Source organism: Podarcis gaigeae (assembly GCF_964106915.1).
Source record: "Podarcis gaigeae genome assembly, chromosome: 7".
NCBI classification, from domain to species: domain Eukaryota; kingdom Metazoa; phylum Chordata; class Lepidosauria; order Squamata; family Lacertidae; genus Podarcis; species Podarcis gaigeae.
Window position 1 is genome coordinate 43573644 of NC_139683.1, and position 19492 is coordinate 43593135.

The 19492-nt window shown below is 43.1% G+C and overlaps 1 long non-coding RNA gene across 1 annotated transcript in view; it reads left to right on the forward strand.

Annotated features, from left to right (window-relative positions):
• The first annotated feature begins 7239 nt into the window (after positions 1-7239).
• LOC310848721 overlaps positions 7240-19492 on the forward strand; it is a 78796-nt gene continuing 66543 nt past the window's right edge. The window contains exon 1 of the long non-coding RNA XR_014566540.1: positions 7240-7361. This is a non-coding gene — a long non-coding RNA (uncharacterized lncRNA). The remainder of the gene's footprint in view (positions 7362-19492) is intronic.

Below are 19492 nucleotides of genomic sequence, written 5' to 3' on the forward strand. Positions count from 1 at the left end.
GATCTGCCAGTTGCTTAAAAAATAAAGCCAAGATAGCATCATGCGAGAAGTGGGGAGGTCAAAATAAGCAGATAAATTATTAAACAGGAAGAATATCCATGGGTCATATAATAGGTAATAAATGGTTATTTTTGCAGGTCTTGGTGAGCTAGCCAAGGAAGAAAGAAAGAAAGAAAGAAAGAAAGAAAGAAAGAAAGGTAAGGTTGTCATCTTGAAAAGCTCTTATCCCCAAACCTATGGGAAGCTGCAGCACCAAAACATTGGGGGAAAGCCCCACTGCACACATTTATACACCAAAAATGCTGTGAAAACCCCTAGTGTGTAGTATGTAGCAGATACTTTGGAATATGATCATGCTGTCCTTTTTGCCACACTGTATGTCTTTTAAGCCAAGGGTGTGGCTGCTGCAAGTGTGGATTTTTGACTGACATTTTGCAAGCTATGTGGCATGCAACTGCCATGTGAGATGCAAAAATAAATGCATGCTCATTTGAGCACATGACATCAGCACTCACATGACTTGCTCCACATGTGGCTGTACAGCTAAGGGTTGACCTGGGAACATGTACTGCCAGACACTGAAAAAGAACTGCAATGAAGAGGCTATTGATTAGTGCTGCTTACTCATATGCATTCGCCATTCAGGAGGATGAAGAGTGATACACTCTTTCAGTGCATGTGTATATTATGCCAGGGTGACTGTGAGGAAAGGATAGTCCCATTCAAGGCAAGAGCACACATTGTTTTGTAGCCGTGTCTGTGAAGCATCCTAGTGATATTCTTGCTTAACCTGACCCCATGGGAAATCTGGAGGTTGGCTATAAGCTGCCCCTTTGCCTTCTACTTGACTGGGGTGTTTGTGTTCCTGAACAATAATAACCATGCTGGTCCTTTGCATCGTTTCCATGTATAGCTAGTTGAGCCTAACTGGTATGGTTACTGGTGGGAGTAGGAAACAGCTCCGGATAGGTGATATATGTGTCTGATCCTTCTTTACCAGTTTATCCACTGCTAACTGCAGGATTTGAGGTGGGAAGGGGATTTGCACACCCTTTTCTCTTTCCTTTCCCACCAACCAAACACACCTACTGGGAGTAAGGTAGACCCTTCCCATGTAACTACTTTGTTGCCAGACGTCTCACCATATTGCAAGTACTTCAGATTCTCTGGCTGATTTCTGGCTCTCACTGCAAGGCTATTTGGGAGGTGGGTTTCTGGCAGGAATGATGTCCTCATAGAGGTGAAATTTGAAGGACATGCTCCTGCAGCATGCCAGTTACTGGGATAAAAGGAGTAAGAGATAACAGAAGTGGATGCTTTATATATAGGCATTTGCCACTGGTATAATAACACTCAGCATTAACCAATGAACACAAAGTTCAAACATTCCAACTGGCATGGAGTTATATCCAGAAATAGATTTTATCTACCTTTGACAGATCCCCAAAGGGGCTTTCTTTCTTTCCGACACAGTTTGGCCACACTCATGTAGCTTGTTGTGCCATTGATTTGAGATGAGCATTATGTGTATGTGTTGAAGGAAATAAAATGAGGATAAAACAAACCTTTGACAATCTCTTTTTCTCTCCCCCCCCCCCCCGCTCCTTTGGGAGCTGATCCTTGACCTTTTGAATGCTGTCTTTTGTAAAAACCTGATAGGCAACTTGAAAAGGAACTAAAGTGCCAGTCATGGAGACACAGAAGGTTGAAAAGCTGTTCAAGTGGCACTGCTAGATTGACTCACATGGATCTCCTTTGCTAGGCTATTCTTATTCCTTTCTCTCCACTGCCCTCCATACCTGGATGTTGGCAGACGTGTTGCCAAGAACATGCTCCAACTGCCCTTTAAAGACAATAAAATGATTATCGACAGGAAAAAGTTAATGGGATTATGCCCTAGTCAGTCAAACCCAGCAATTAGTTTTAGCAAGATCAACAGTTCCACATAGCTTGCTTTAAACTGTTTTTACTGCTGTATTTATATTGCTGTAACCCTCCCTAGGAACTGGGAAAGGAAGTTAATGAATCTAATAATAATAATAATAATAGAACACCTGGGGATCAGATTCAAGGGAACATCAAAAAAAGTTCAGTCCCGACAGAAAGCCAGCGTTCGCCATGGTCTCAGATACTTCAGAGAGTAGGAAAGTCTGGAAATGAGACATGTCTGCATCCCTCATTCAGTGCTTCACAGCAGCCAGCATTTCAGGAAATAACAAGCTAAGACATACATAACAGAACTGGGGAGTGTGGAGAAATACCTCTTTTACTTACTGTGGGAATGGGAAACTATGGACCTCCAAATGTTGTTGGACTCTGTCAGCTCCAGCAAGCATGGCCAATGATCAGGGGTGATGGGAGCTGTAGTTCAACAAAATTTGAAGGATCACAAGCCCCAGCCATGGGAATCCTTAGCAAAAGGTGACCAGAAGGCCAGGAGTCTGTGATAAGGCCAAGAAGTGACCATCTGGGGTGAGCTGCATCCAAAATGAGAGGCATTATAGCTTCTGAATCCCATTTGCTGGAAACTGCAGGAGAAGAGAGTGTACTTGTGCACTGGTTGGCCACTGTGAGAACAGGAAGCTGGACTAGATGGGCCATTGGTCTGGGCCAGCAGAATCTTCTTGTGTTCACTACAATGCGTTATCCTAGAGACCCTTTCACTTTTTCCCATATAAGTGGGAAGTCTTGATGCTTCATGATAATGGGAATCTTGTTAATAGTGCATTAAGAAGAAATGTTAAAATGAGGCAAATGCTGTTATCAATAGGGATTATTATAGTAATACTAATTCAGTGATGCTGACATTTTAGTGGCTGGACAACATTAAGTGTTTGAGAGCACCGGGGAAGGTAAATTACCTTCTGATCCTATTATGTGATTTGTCAATACTGTCTCTCAATGATTAGCATTTAGTTTTCTTTAATTAAGGAAACCGATGTGGAGGACAGTTCTGGGAAAAAAATAGATCACAAACACTGTTAAAAAGTTTGTAGATTACAGACAACTTTAGCCTGCCCTCCTTGATCCACAAGTCTAAGCTTTGGACATTGTGTCTGTATTTAAGTGAGCACATAAACCCAATGGTTCAAAGGACAGACATCTCTGCTTGCTAACCACCAGTTTTTCACTCTTATTATAATTATCGCCACTCCCAGGGTCATGTGCAGCATTAATCTAAATTGCCTTGTCACTGGCAGCTAATGCAATCTGATTTGTATTGCTTGCAAGTTTATGCCCTTATCCTTATGGGTCTGCTGTACAGCTATCAAGAAAAGCTTTCCAGGAAAGCACATGCAGAAGCCAGCCCTCTGGACACTCTGTGCACCTCCTGAAAGGCAAGGAACCTGGATAACCTTAGATGATCAGATTGATTGCCCTCCCTGCTTTTCCCATCAGTCATTTCTTACCCGATTATGCAGCCAGAGAGGGGTGGGGATGGAGGGAGAGAGATGCATTTATCATTCTGAAACATGAAGAAGAAGAAGAAAAATCAGTTGAGTATCTGCCTGGGGCCACATAAGTCTCCAAGTTCTCTTTCTTGCCAGTGTGCTGAAACATTGTTGCACCCGACAATGGAGGTCGGGGCAGACAATAGGAAACATGAGTAAGCAGTTTCACTCCTTACCTTCACGTTGTGGGTGTCACTGTGTTTACAAGGCTAAATGATAACGTGGATAAACAATGAATTCTGAACTCAGCAAGACAGCCAACTTCCCAAGGCAGCTGATATCTTCCTACTTGAATGGTAATTTCCTAACTTATTTAACTATCAGGAATTTGAGCTAACTGTGCTGCTCCACCACCTGCTTCTTGTTGCTGGGTGAAATTCCCAGAAATGAAGTGACCGGGCTCTTCCTAGAACAAAGAAGCCACCTGTCAATCACCTTTCTTGCATTAGATGCATGAAAAGTGATCCTCCGGTATATATGCACATGGGTCTATAGAGCAGATTCCCCAACTTTGGGATATAGAGGGAAATGTAAACAGTGAGGTCAGATGGAAAGAAACCGGTGTTTGTGTGGAATACACCCTGTGACTATTCTGTTAACAGCTTAAATGTTTGCAAAATAAGCACAGTGGTTTTCTATCCCCCACCAAAGGTGCTAATTACATTAGCAATGCTAGGATATCTGTGCTATCATCAATTACTGCTGTTGTGAATGGTCACTGTGCTTATTTTGCCCAGAGGAAAGAAATGAAGCCTATGTAATCATCCTAATAGATCCAAAGGAAATACTTGTAACATTTAAAATGAACACAAGGTCACAAACCGCATCTTCACCACAGAATATAGAAGACACTGAGGGTGTCGTTTTAAACTACTGCCAGCTGAAGCACAGTCCCTCCTTTTTTCCATTTGTCATAAACCCATACATGGCCTTAACTTGCCCTCTGACTTAACAGGGTCCAACAATTACAGCATGGGAAAAAGAACATTTGCTGTTTAAATATGTTTAAGGAACAGTGACCTCCATCTCACAGGTTGGTCAATCATTTGATTTCATTGCAGGGTAATATATGGAACTGTCTTGTGCTGAGTTAAATCACTGGACCATCTAGCCTGGTACTGTCTATCATTGGCAGCTGGTAACATTTTGGACTTGGTAGGGCTGTCATTTTTATCATTGCTATCACAATAGGACTTGTACAGCACTGATTTCGGAAAGTGTGTCATTACACATATGCATAGTGATGGCGCTTTGCACATGTATGGACAGAGGAAGAGTTAGCATGTAAGAGGGTCCAATTATGATTTCCTGACCAGATTGACTCCATACCTCTTATTTTGAAATTAAGCCCTGCCACATGACATAAGTTTCAGAATTCATATATTGCTTTATACCTACATATCCAAGGCTAAAAAACTAAACAAACACACACATTTAAAAGGTAAAAAAAAGCATGCTTCCAGATTTCCTCCCCCAAAAAACATAAATTTAACTTTTTGTTATCCAAAACACTTTTTTCTCTAAATTAAAAGAACAAAGAATTCTATGGAATTCACAGTCTAACAAATTAAATCACAATACATAAGAAATAAAAGCAGTGATTAAGATACAATCACAAAGTGTGCTGTTTCTAGCACAATGCACAACAATTGCTACAATAGGCGAAAGAACAAGAATTACGTAAGTGATCCAGCAGGACCCTCAGCAATTTTCAAGTGGTTGGTGGTGGTGGGAGGAGGAATTTGGGAACTGTTTCTATCATATATTTGTTAGTCTTCGAAGTAAAGTGAAGTTTTTGCCACCAGTGACTAACTCAGCTACCCATCTTGTTACCACCCAAATAAGTGTACCCAAATAATTCTATGCAACTCAGAGGCTTCCTACATTGTGAATGCTTAGTTGACCTAATGAAATCATCACTTTCCTTTTACTTGTTCTTTCTTCTTTGTTGCATGTGAATCACATGACTACCAGGACTTTAGCATTGCTTTGTAAGGACACCATTCACTGGAAAAGTAGCTCTTAGGTCTGACTCATTTCAATAGTGTCAGAAGGATGTCTCGGCAGATTGTACCTGAGTGATCTGAAAGAGCTTGTGAACATAAATCAACTTTCCAAAGCAAAATTATCATTCGCACCTAGATCACACATTTCTGCTTTCTGTGAGAACATGTGCAGGGCTACTGGAGGAAATTTTAGGAAATCTTTAGAGGGAATGACTCTAGCAGAGATATTTGAAATGGTTCACATTTCACACCTATGTTTCTCTGCCCCACCCACCTGCCCTGAGAAATAGCTGGTTTGTAAATGCACACAAAAAGTTCAAAAGTGCAAGAGGATCATGTTTTCAGCAAGCATTTGTTGTTGTTTTTCCTTTGGATGCAAGGACAATGGAATCGAAACCCGGACAAATCTGTCTCTTTTTGGCCATGAAATCCTAGTACCATGTTATGCTTCACTTCCTGCTTGTGGATATTTAAAAGGCACCATTGCACAAAGCCCATGGGCTTGGCAATAGCTAATCTCTTTAAAGGAGCAGATGGCCAGTGCCCAAATTACGTTTATTATTATTATTTTTCTGATCCCTGGAACAACTCATGTCTAAAGTTTGGTTATGAAAGGATCCAAATACCAATTTCCATTTGACGGTTACTCCTAAACTCTAACTGCCCCTTTTTGCTTTCAAGATTCTTTTAGCAATTGTGGTTTTAAGTGGGTCTTTTTGCCATGAACTAACACAGATTACAGTGGTACCTCAGGTTACATACGCTTCAGGTTACAGACTCCACTAACCCAGAAATAGTGCTTCAGGTTAAGAACTTTGCTTCAGGATGAGAACAGAAATCATGCTCTGGCGGCATGGCGGCAGCAGGAGGCCCCATTAGCTAAAGTGGTGCTTCAGGTTAATAACAGTTTCAGGTTAAGAACGGACCTCTGGAACGAATTAAGTACTTAACCCGAGGTACCACTGTACTCACCTACTGGGATATAGGATCTCAGCCATATAAGAAACAGGAAAAGGTGGAAGTGATGTTACTGTGTCCTGAGATGGTACTGCTTTGTAATGCAGGTGGAGATGTTTGTGTCTTGTTGATCTGTACAACTTCAGTATTTGTGTATACAGGTGCAAACACTGCACACCCATGGAATGTAACACGTAAACACCCAAATGCTCATTCCTGACTTCCCAAACCCATAGGTTAGCAAGTTAGGATTGTTCACATCTGAACCTGCTCTGTAGGAAGATCAGATGCCAAGCCTTATACTGAGTCAGTCCAATGGCTTGTCTGTCACAGTACTACCAGCCCTGAGTGACAGATTTTCTCTGGAGCCTGCGACAGAAATGTTTCACAGCCCTACTACCTCAGAGGCTTGGGATTGAATTTGCAGCTTTTTAAACACAAGCTGGGGATTGAACTTGCAGCTTCCTATATTCAAAGCTGACTTGCTGCTGGGGCCCCTCCCCTGTGGAGCTCTGACCTCTCCCAGTCTCAGTGAAGAAATCCAGTTGGGAATCATTAATCCAAAAACAGCTCTGCTGTAAAACCCAGATACTTTGGGCTTAAACAGAAAAAAGAGTTATAGTCAGAAGTGAGCTACTTTTATGAGTATGGGGAAAAGAGGGGGAAAAGCAACCCAAAAGAGTCAGAATCCTATGACTTTGGTGTAAAATGGAATTCAGTTTTAACATAGCAGCTGTTGGAATCCATGTGTGTGAAGGCATTTCATTATACAGAACAGTTGATAACATTCTTACGTATAAAATATTTCAGCTGGCGGGGGGGGGGGGAGCAAAGTAGGAGTCTTACATGGACCATCAAACCCTGCCAGTGAATTCCAAAACTGCTGAGAACAAAGCACACTTCACTGGGGACCTGCTGGTTGCTATCGTCGACTGAGCCACTTACGGTAGGAATCTAAATAAATATATGGAACTCGGCCGTTCCTTTCTGTGAAATGTCTTGGCTGCAGCGTGTGTGCAGGTCAATTTTGGCAGTGTGCTCCTGCTACCTTGCTGTTTCAGTAATGCAAAGCAACTGTAAATCTGCCCTAATTGGGTCAATGGCTGTTTTGCACCATTGGAGCAGCATAGAAAGGCCTGGGCATTCTCTAAATCCTGACCATACATCTACCACATCTTGACATGGTTCTTCTGGCTGCCAAGTGTTTAAACAGATAAATTCCTACCTCCCCCTCCCCCCGGGGTTGTTGCCTTCTTAAAGAAAAATGTACAATGGGTTAGTAAAATAGCAGCCATTTCTGTTTCTTTCAGTGCTGAATACTCCTCTCCTCTTGGCATCAGACCCTTTTTCAAAGCTATACATACATACCTATTCGACTTGATTGAAACAAAACTGCTCAGCTTGAACTTTCGGTTTCAAAGCTCTGCCTTGAATGGTGCATTGCTAGAAGGTAACTGCTTTCACTGTTTAGAGCTGATGATGAATAAGCTGCACCATTGTTCACTTTCATTATAAACACACACACAAAAGACCACATAGAACAGAGAAACAGTCTATTTTCTAACATCAAACAATGTGACTCAATACAAGATTGCCTAAATGTTTCACGAGGTATCAAAGCTAAAGTCAGCTTGTTAAGCTACTGATGGGTGAATAAAACATCATTTTCCTTTTCTAATTATCTGACAGGAGAGAGGTTTCTGGGCAATGTTTTCAGATGTATTTGTTATTTGCGGAACCATTTGTTTTCCTTTGGTTATGTACTCATCGGGGGCACAGTCCAACAAGATGGCCCCCAATTTCAATGAACAGGAGATGCACGGTGTTCAATTCACCAACATTTGCATAGACAACGTGCTTCAGGATTTCTCAGTTGCTCATTCTATTCACACAAAGAATAAGAAGAGGCCTGCTGGATGAGACCAAATGCCCATCTAGTGTATGGTTACCAGGTTTTTTTCAATGAATCCGGGATATCAGGGGACACTTTTCTTTGGGGGGGGGGGGGAGCTGAGTAGCAACAGGGAGTCAGTAGTGGGGATGGTGAGGCAAAAGACCCTAGGCCCAAGCAGACATTCATATTGTACGAAGGTGCAAAGCCCTTCTTTCACACCCTGTGAAACATAAATGCGCAGAGTTTTTTAAAAATTGGGCAACGGCGGGCCACCCACCCATGATTCCTGAGCCTTCCCTGATCTCCTTCCTCTTTTGTTTTGACAAATCAGAGGAGGCTTGGGAGTCACGGGCGGGTGACCGTTGCCCAGGAGGGGCCAATCTGGAAGTGCAGTTAGCTCTGGCTGGCTTCAGGTACTGCTTGCTGCTGTGGCACAGGTAAAATGGCAGGCACCATGGCAGCGAGCGGTGAGCAGCTCCTGAAGCCAGCCAGAACCAACTGTGCTACCAGGCTGGCTCCAGGCTGCTGAGTCTGCCGCTGCCACATTTCCTGGGGACAGATTTGCAAATCTGGGGACATTCTGGGGACGGAATTTGTCCAGGGACAGATATGCAAATCCAGGGACTGTCCCCGGAAACCGGGGACGTCTGATAACCTTAATCTAGTACAGCATCTGTGACCAAACAGTTGCCCATGGGAAGCCCATGAGCAGGATACAAGTGTACCTGCATTCTCCCCACTTGTGATTCCTAGCAACTGGTCTTCAGAGGCAGGCTGCCTCTGATCCCTAAGGTAATAGGCAGCCACCATCCCTAGTAGTCACTGATAGCCTGATCCTCCATAAATTCATCTAAGCCCCATTTAAAGCCAGCCAATTGATGGCCATCATTGCATCTTGTAATTCTATAGTTTCCTTATGCACTGTTTAAATACATATTTTCTTTTGTCTGTCCTGCTCTCCCAACACGCAGCCTCATTAGATGACCCCTGGCTTCTAATACTATATAAGAGGGAGAAAAACTTACCTATATCCACTTTTCCCACACCGTACATAACGTTGAACACCTCTCTCATATCCCCACTTGCCCATCTTTTTTCCTAAACTAAAATGTCACAAATGGTGCAACCTTTCCCCACAGAGCAGCTGTTCCAGTGCCATAATGATTTTGCATGCCCTTTTCTGAACCTTTTCCAGCTCCACAGTATCCTTTTTAAGATGCAATGGTCAGGCCTGTACACAATATGCCAAGTGCACACCATAATTTGTATAATGGCATTATTATATTGGCAGTTTTATTTTTAATCCCTTTCCTAATGGTACCTAATATGGAATTCACCTTTTTCAAAGCTGCTGCACACTCAGTTGACATTTTCATTGAACCCATCATGACCCCAAGATTTCTTTTCTGGTCAGTCACTGCCTGTTCACACCCTGTAAATGTCCACGTTAAGATTTATTTATTTTTGTCCCAATGTGCATCACTTTGATTGCTTGCTTCACTTGCCGACACTGAATCTCATTTGCCATCTTGATGCCTATTCGCCCAGTTGGGAAAGATCCTTTCATGGCTCCTGGAAATATCTTTTTGTTCTTATCACCCTGAACAATTTATCAGCAATCATGGCCACTTCACTACTCACCCCCTAGCTCCAGAGCATTTATGAATAAGATAAATAGCACAGGCCCCAGTTCTGATCTTTGGGGGCTCCACTTCTTACATTCTTCTTTTGTGAGAACCGTCCATTTATTGTTATTATCCATTTCTTTCAACAGTATTGTTCCATAAAAGGTGCCACCTTCTTACCTCATGACCGATTTTTAGTGCAACTGGTAAGTTTGGACCTGTCCATAGCTGTCAACTTTTCCCTTTTCTTGCAAGGAATCCTATTCGGAATAAGCGAATTTCCCTTAAAAAATGGGAAATGTTGACAGCTATGGACCTGTCTTGGCAAAAATCAAGTGAAGGCAATCTAAGTCATGTTTTTGTCTGCCATCTTGAATCAAAATGGCACCCTGCATCAAAACATCAATGAAGTCTGTCACCCCCACCCCATGAACCCTCATTTAATGTTTGGTGATGATATATTGAGAGGCAGCTAAAGCCATGCCCCAAAATGGGTGGTCACACCAAAGTCATCTAGATTCAAAATGATACCTGGTACCCAAATGCCAAACATCCTTGCTTGTTGGTTCACATGATGGAAAGAGGCCTTGGTAGCCCCTCCTCCCAAGGTAAGGAGTGTGACCTAACTAAGCTTGGCAGGACACCTTACTCTATGATCTTAACCCCTTCATGCATTAATTAGTCTTAAGCATGTTGGCTATATGACGCTGATTTATCCCATGATCTCAAGAGGTGGCTGAACCTATAGAAAGCAAACAAACAAACCATTTCCCAAAATATATCATAGATCCATACATGTCTGACACCTGACATCATGTATGATGTCAGATGTGGGGCAGGTGGCTTTGGTTTCAGGGGAACAGCCTCATGGGGCAAATTGGGTCCCATGCTAGGTCTAATTTGTCTTCCTTGGGCTGGAGGTTCCCTACACTAAAGCATCACATGCAAGCCCTGACCAGGTTAGAACAGCATTCAGAATCATTTCCCCCTCCTACCTGGGAAGAAGCTTGTGTAACTACTAAGTAGATGAGTTATTTTTCCCCTATTTAAAAGGAAGAAAGATGGCATTCCTCTTTAATTCTCTGTCTTTTATGTTGTACAAATAACTAGCATTTATGGGTTACCATGCTATTCAAAAAGGCTTCGTCTTCTACCATTCAGCTCTCATGCAAGCCATCTATTCTTCCCACCCTTGCTTTGGCACGCACATCCCTTCTTAGAAACGGCTTCTTAAATAAAGCACAATCCCTGGCAGACTGTTCAGGAATGACTCTTGTGAGAAAGGCTATGTGAAAAGATAATGTATGAGTGGAAGCGGTATCTTTGTGGTGAATTCATCTGCTGAAACAACTTGATTAAATGCAGATTTTTATCAAAGTAATCCAAGACCTTGTTCTTAAACATCTATTATTCCATTCCATCACAGATGTGTGCATAATGGCTCTATTTTTCCCCCCAAGAAAGGTTACTCTATTCACAGCAAGATATATAGCTGAATACCCTTAATTAGGAGATGTGTCTTTTTTTAACGCCCACAATCACCTTTTCCACTCAGAGTGGGAATTGCCCTGTCTTGTAATGTGCGAATGACAGTCTAAAGAGAAGTTAACTTTAAACAAGGAGACAACGCAAATAAAATAAAATAAAAGTTCAGAAAAATAAAAGTTCTGGAGTTCCTTTTCTCCTATGCCAATGTATAAACACTTTGAATCAAAATTTTAGATCTTCATTGATTATATGCTATCTTTGTTATGCTTCCCCTGCCTTCCTTTTGTATCCCTAAGTTCTAGGTTCTTAGATGTATGAATCACTTTACACACTGTAGCCACAACTACACCGTGGCCTGCAACACCTTATATCACTCCTTCATTCTCACCGTTACTCCCAGTGACTTCCTCTTTACAGTAACACACCACCACCCACTCCCCAGCCTTTCTGTTAATTCCATACAATTACCCTTGTTGTGAGCCAAGAGGTTCTACTTGTACATTTGTACACTTACACACTTGGTCAGTAAGATGGGTGTCCACCAGGGAGTAGTCCTTCTCTATGGTTTCCCCTTGGCTGTTGACCCCCATTGAACATGTGCCAAATCTCTTTGAGGGTTTTTTCCTACAATCAAACGGTATATACATTTTATGAAATAAATAAAACAATTTTTTATGCTGCCAGCTTTTTTGAGGGCCTTGAAAATTTACTTTTTTTAACTGGCCTTCCAGACTTGATGTTCATTAGCTGGAAGACACTCTGCCACAATTATGTACTTTCTGATTATGTAAAAGTTTTACTATTACTATTATAATTTTATTTTGTACTATTTTAAAATTTTGAATTATTTTTATATTATATTTTTATTTTAAGATGCTTTTAACATGCACTTGCCTGGAAAGGCAGTGTTAAAATACCTTAAATAAAAATAATAAAGGGTGTCATTAAAGCATTCTGGATAAATAAATGAAGTGCCTGATTTTGTTAGTGGAATGTTATTGTGGATATGGTGCTGGCCGACTAGCGGTGACCAGTGGCGTAGCGTGGGGGGTGCCAGGGGTGCCGGCCGCACCGGGCACAACTTGGGCGGGGGGCGCACTCGCACTAGCAGCTCTCTGCCCCTACTAAAATCCACGGGTTAGGGAGCCCGCGCTCGCTCGGCTTGGCGAGGAGGTCGCAGAAGGGGGAGAGTAAAGCCTTCTGCCGCGGGCAAAAAAAGGAGAGGAAGCCGGGCGGGCGGGCGGGCGGGCTGGCTGGCTGGCGGGGGTCTGGCTGCGCCTGCTGCTGCCGTTGCCGCTGCTGCCGGGCTTTGACAGCTTGGCGAAGTGGAGGGAGAGGAGCTTTATGGTAATTGCGGCTTTCTCTCCACTGGCCGTGCCGAGCAGGGAGTCTGGCGAAGGGGCGGGAAGAGACTTTCCCCCCTTTTTTCCACCTCGCCTGGTCAGAAAGGAGAGCGGAGTCTCCTCAGGGCGCCCTCAGGCAGGGCAGGGCAAGGCAAGCAGAGCGAGGAGGAGAGAGAGGGGAAGGGGGGGGAGCAGCCAGCAAACGCTGCGGTGTGGAGGGGGAATCAATTAAGGAGAGAAAGCGAAAAGCCTTGGAGAAAGGGAAAAAAGGAAAGAAAAGAGGCAGCTCCGGGAGAGCGCGGGGGAAAGAGAAGCCTCACTGCTGCTGCTTGGGAGAGTAAATTACTGTACTTGCCTTGCCCCGGGTTAGGGGGCGCAAATTACTTGCCTTGCCCCAGGTTAGGGGGCGCAAATTACTTGCCTTGCCCCGGGTGCTGATAACCCACGCTACGCCGCTGGCGGTGACACACTGTCAATGGTGGCATCGCAGCAAATAGACCCCACCCCAGAATCAGCTTCAGCTATGGCAACGTTATTGCATATAATGGGTGGGGCTAGCTGACCAAATTTTCTGGTTCCGTCAAAAGGCTGCTGTTCTCCAAGTGCAGCATAAAAGGGTTGGGGAAGCTAAGGTTGGCACCCATTTTGGCTTAGTGTGGCTTTCATTGACAATTACCCAGGAGTAACAATGGACAAGGTGTTTATTTGAGGAACAATGAAAACAGAATGATATTTAATTGCAGTATGGAATGAATGTGATTAGAAGGAGTAATCTGTTAAACCCATTCCCACCCTGTCCACCTCCTCTACTCTCCACCCTCTTCCTCTTCCAACTCCCCTCTACTCTCCACCTGCTTTCTCTTGACAAAAAATCCTAACACCTCCCCAATTGTCATGCTATGCTCCTTTCAACTCTCTCTCCCACTTAGTATTCCCCAGCCCAAGTAGTTTCCTTCCTCCTCTCCTCCAAAAACAAATTCCAAATGTGGTTCACCACAGAGCTGTATGAATGGCAGGCTTTATTATTTATTGTTAGATATGCCTAAAATGATGCGACGATCCCTATGAGAAGAGCATTAAAATAACTATTTTTATGTATATGAGACCTACAATTCACCTAATACAGCTAGTGCAATTTTATATACAAAAGGCTCGGAAAAGATGAAGTGCAAAACTATAGATCTTGACTAGCTCAAACACTGCAAGAAGCAAATTATTTTGCTTCAAATTATCTGCCTGCTATGCTATACTATCTGGCAGGCAGAACTTTCATGTGAGTTTTTAAATAAGAGAATCTGCTTCCCTTTATCTCAGACTATTATCTGTGGTGTATCTAGGGCACTAGTGACAATGGCAGATAAGCTTTACTGTAGTTACACTGAATTTATCAAACAAGACAAAGCCAATGTCTAGGGCTGCAATTTTTTCCCATGCTAAATTGCTCTTTTCACCGTAGAATCTTGCATAATTCACAGGACATTGTCCAAATAATAGAAATTCCACATCCCAATGTAAAATATTTATTGTGACGGGGGAAAGGGTTTCTGACAATGTAAAAGGAATTTGTGACAGCTGTCAACAAGGCAGCACATATGATGTGTCAGACCTGCGAAAAGAATATTATTATTTTAAAAAGATAATGTGTTGTAACAAAGATGCTCCCTTCAACTCATCTGATAAGCCCCCTCACCTGTGCGCTTTTTAAGGGGTATGCTGAGACAAATACAATGCCTACATATAAATTTGCTGAACACATTAAGAGTCTGAGTTACAACTGGCTATATACACTCAATAGACTATCACTTTGCAGATGACATAGTGAAAGCATGGGGTGTAGTCAGATCTTGCATGCGAAATGAAAATGCATTTGGATATCTGAAGAGAGCCTAGGCAAATTCATCGGATGATCTGAAGGGTGTGCTGATTACCTGGCTTGTGGGAGTAGCTGGGTGTAGGGATGCCAAAAAAGAATGTCAAAAACGCCAGATTGATCAGCTCTAGTGCTTTATTAAAGAAAGGTGCAGTTTTGCAGCAAATCACCTTGCTAGGTCTCCCAGCCTTTACAGACACGGAACAGACACCGCAGCAAGGAGATGGCTTGTCCACATCCAAGCAAACATTCATACATTATTTTTGCACAAAGCAGCATACGTCACTTTGGCCAGGACTTCCCATCACTTCACCTGACCAGGTGAGGACATAGGTGGCAAATACCCAAACTTGCAGATAGTTCCCCTTTCTGGGCTCAGAACCCAGCACCTGAAGCTAAGGATAACATCAAAGGTAGCTAATTAGTTTATATCAAAGCGAGTGAATATAAACATATATGAGCTCATTGCTTCCTACCAATTAATTGTGGGGTCATCTTGACTACCAAGATGGCGTCTGCGGAGCTTCCAAAACAGTTCACCTTTGGTTCAACACAACAGGGGGCAGGAGCAGTGTATGTGATGGAGTGGAGCCAACACTGGCATCCCTGAAGTCTATCTGGATGGGGCAGGGTGGCAGCACGATTCTGACTGCACGGGGGCACTGGGGTGAGTGTTAGGTTGGCTCAACCAGTGCACCTGCACAGCCCCGAATTTGCCACTCTGGCCCACCCCAGCCCTATCCAAGTAAGCTGATGTTGAGAGGGCAGCTCTGCCCCAGCACATGGATCACTCCAGTCCTGGAGAGGGAACATCACACAACTCAAATATGTAAAGTAAGTTCTTGTAGCTTTGGATGCCATTCTTTTCTCTCAAAAATGTTTACTTATATTGGACAGAAAGCAATCTTTGAATCAGACTGAGAAAGGCCCTCAGGGTCTCAGATTCTCCTTCATCTTAGACTTTCTAGCAGCCTTAAAGTAGTGGGACATGGCGAGCTGGTTTCATAATGTAACGTTAAGACAAACTAATTAATAATGCAAACCAATGCATATTTACCTGTAGATAAACTGTGAGTCTAGTCCCCCTGTGCACAATGTACAAACAGTGAACACTGAAAAGCTCTTATGTCAATTGAGCAAAAATGTTTATATATCTAGACCTAAATCTCTTCAATATCTGAGTGATTTACCCATGCTGAAGATATATGTTCTAAGTAGAAAGCTTGGCTCCCAGGCCCAGCACTGCTCTTTCTCTGTCCCTAGCTGTAAGTGCGAAAAGAGTATTCTATAAAACTGAAGCCCAGCTTATTCCTAAGAGCAGAAGAAAAGCCCTGCTGGATCAAGTCGAAAGCCCATATAGTCTAGCATCTTCTCACATTTGGCCAACCAGAGGCCAGTGAGAAGCCTCAAGCATGACCTGAGTACAAACGGGAAGCAATTCCCTGATTGTAAAAGGGAAGCATCTAAATATAGCAAAGGAAGTGGCTATAAAGCTTACGGACACCTTCTTTATAGAACTCCAGGAATTACTGTTGAATCTAAAATGCAGATTTTAGGTCTACCCTGACATCACATCTGCTTTCAGCGACGACCACATGTAACACATTGTTCCCCATAAAGAAACTCCAATGTGTGAGCTCCTGCTCATGTGTAGGTCTCCCTGCAGATGGGACACCACCAGCACAACCAGGTGCCCCAGCTGTATAGTACTTCTGCACAGGAACAGGAGATCACATAATCAGGTCTCCATACAACAACCAGGTGCAATATGCAGTTGTTGCAAGAAGACGGCATTATGTGGGCAGCCATCTTTTTCTCCATGCATTTCCTCAGGAAGAGTTTGAACGAGGGTCAAGCCTCGCATGTACACTGGTGGCCTCCATCCAGTGCTCTCCTGCACGCCCACTCAACACCACTTCAGCCCCACCCAGGTAAACAGGAGTGATGCCAGTGTTAGGCGGGCAGCTCTGCAACCCCATTGCACCACATGCACAGCTACAGTCAGGTGTGTTCAGTCTGGACCCAAATATAGGGGCATAACACTTGGCGCTCAGTATAACTTGCGGCTAACTTGACAAAAGGACCACAGCTTTCCACCTCCGTAGCTAAACCCAAAGGTGCCAGACAAAGCTTCAAAGCAAAGTGATATTTTGGAAGGTTATTTTCTCACACTTTGGGGATTAATTTGGAGCAAGAGAATTCCAGGTGCATGTTGTTCATGCAATAGCATTTAGAAAGGGCCAGAGCATCTTTCAATTGCATCAAAATTGGTCAAAGTACAGTCAGCTACCTTGTGAGCTTTTATCTGCCTCGGGTAATGTCAGGCTGATCGACTGCTGTGTGCATTTTGTAGCCTTGATTGCTGCTGAGAGAAAACTTTGCAGAAGTTCAAAACAAAACTTTTTTATTTTTTTAAAAAAATAAGGAAAAGAAAGAAAGCTTAAAACAAAAACCTTAACGTTTTTAAGTGGGGGCAGATTCTGATTTTATGAGGTGGAGATGGGGAAAATTGAGTTTAAGAAGATCCTGTACAATTTTATAGCTGGAAGCTCTGATTCGTATCCAATAGTAGCTTACCTATCAAGTCATGTTAGGGCATCTCTTTTTATGCCATTCTTTGCTATACACGTAAGCCCCTATCTACTCCAAAAAGCTGCTCTAGAGGATGGGGAGACCCTCCAGAATAGAATGGGCATTGCTCAGCTAAAGCTCTTTTTGCCAAGGCAAAGACACTCTATGTACCTATGTACAGTGGTACCTCGGGTTACATACGCTTCTGGTTACATACGCTTCAGGATACAGACTCCGCTAACCCAGAAATAGTCCCTCAGGTTAAGAACTTTGCTTCAGGATGAGAACAGAAATCGTGCTCTGGCAGCGCGGCAGCAGCAGAAGGTCCCATTAGCTTAAGTGGTGCTTCAGGTTAAGAACAATTTCAGGTTAAGAACGGACCTCCGGAACGAATTAAGTACTTAACCCGAGGTACCACTGTAGAGCTCTTCCAGCTCAGGGGAAGCTCCAATTGGGCTAAGGGGCGTGACCACAGCACAGAGTGTTGGCGATGTGACTAGGCCACACAACCTCATGGAGTCCTCCACACATTATTTCAAAACATGGGGTGATCCTCCAAGCCTCTCCATTAATTTCAGAACACTCAGGTTTGGGATGGGGTTGCAAAAAGCAGATGTGACGTAATTAGAAAGAGAACCACCGTCACTGGTTATGTATGCCATTCACAAGACCTTGAGATAATTACTGCCACTCTGCAACTGACTGGAACTAATGACTGGCACAGATGATACCTGCCCTAGCAGTAGCCATCCCTGGAGACACCATTCATAATGGCTTCCCTTTCAGTTGATGAGGCAGTGCTGTGTGCCAGATTACTTAGGATTCAATTCTTGCTATAGATATGTTTGCCATTCCCCCATTCCAAAGCAGTGTTTTTAATTAACTTGCTGAAAGTTGGTGCTAATGAAAATTGACAGGGAGAGAGATTTATTCCAGACACAGGATGGGTACGTTGAGTTCTAATCTCAACTCTGATATTGACTTCATTTCAACTCATTTAGCCCAAGGTGGATAAAAATCACTTGGGTTTCTTGGTTAATTGATTTTTGAAGAAAAATTAATCCGATTTTTAAAAATTGCTTAACTTCAGTTATAGTGTGTCTTGCAAGTAACTTGTTTTAAATGCATATCTCAATGTGATATAAACAAAACATATTCAAGTCTACATGCCTGGCCTCTTCAACTGAATCCATGAAGTTCTATCAAATGCAATGTCTTAATCCACACATAGTCCCAAACCATGAGTAAGGAAGCTTAACTATTGTTTCCCCTTCATGGATCACTGCCTTGTCATGGTGAAGGGGCTTGAATAACTCAAAGAATCTATGAGCTATGCTGTGCAGGGTCACCCAAGACAGACAGGCCATAGTGGAGAGTTTTGACCAAATGTGATCCACCTGGAGAAGGAACTGGCAAACCACTCCAGCATTTTGCCAAGAAAACTCCATGGACATAAAAAAGGAGAAGCTTTGAGAAGAAAGTGAGAGTTTCCAAGGCATGCTCTGGTTCATGGGGTCATGGAGAGTTGAACACGACTAAGATGACTAAACAACAGCAGCAACAAACTACTGTTTGGTGCAGAAGTGACTATTCCAGTGGGGTATTTCCACACTATCACCCTCCTGATAGTGGCATTGCTGTTGCTTACCAGGATAATGAGGGGGCAGAATGGAGTATGGTGAAGTTGAGACTGTGTGGATGCCCTGGCAGGGCCAATCCAGCACTGTTCCCAGTGCATCCACATAGTCCTGGTCTCACCACCATTCTGCTCCTCCACAGTCCCTCTAAGCTGGCTAGACCTACCATGCCAGCCACTCCTGTTTGGTGAGATTCTGAACTGATAAACCATGACGTGATCAGCCAGCAAATCATAATTGAAAATCAAGGTTTGAAATGCATCTGCAAGCCATGGTTTGTACTAACTATGGCTCCATATGTGCTCCACCTGTAAAGCAGTATCATATCACTTCAACAATCATGGCTTTCCCCACAGTATCCTGGTAAGTGTAGTTTAAGGGAGCTCAGAGCTGTTAGGAGACACACACTCTCATAAGGCTACATTTGTAGAGTTCCCTGGCAATAGGGATTGACTGTTAAATGTATAATGTAGGTGGGGCCTGCAATTTGGCAGAATGATTGACATCTATTAATATCAGATCTTGCTCCTTCTTTAGAGACTGGAGTGCTGAGTAATCAGAAAATCAAAACACAACAACAGTTCTAAATCATAGCTTACATGATTGTTTGGAAGGTCAAAACTGATTGTTTGGAAGGTCAAAACTAAAC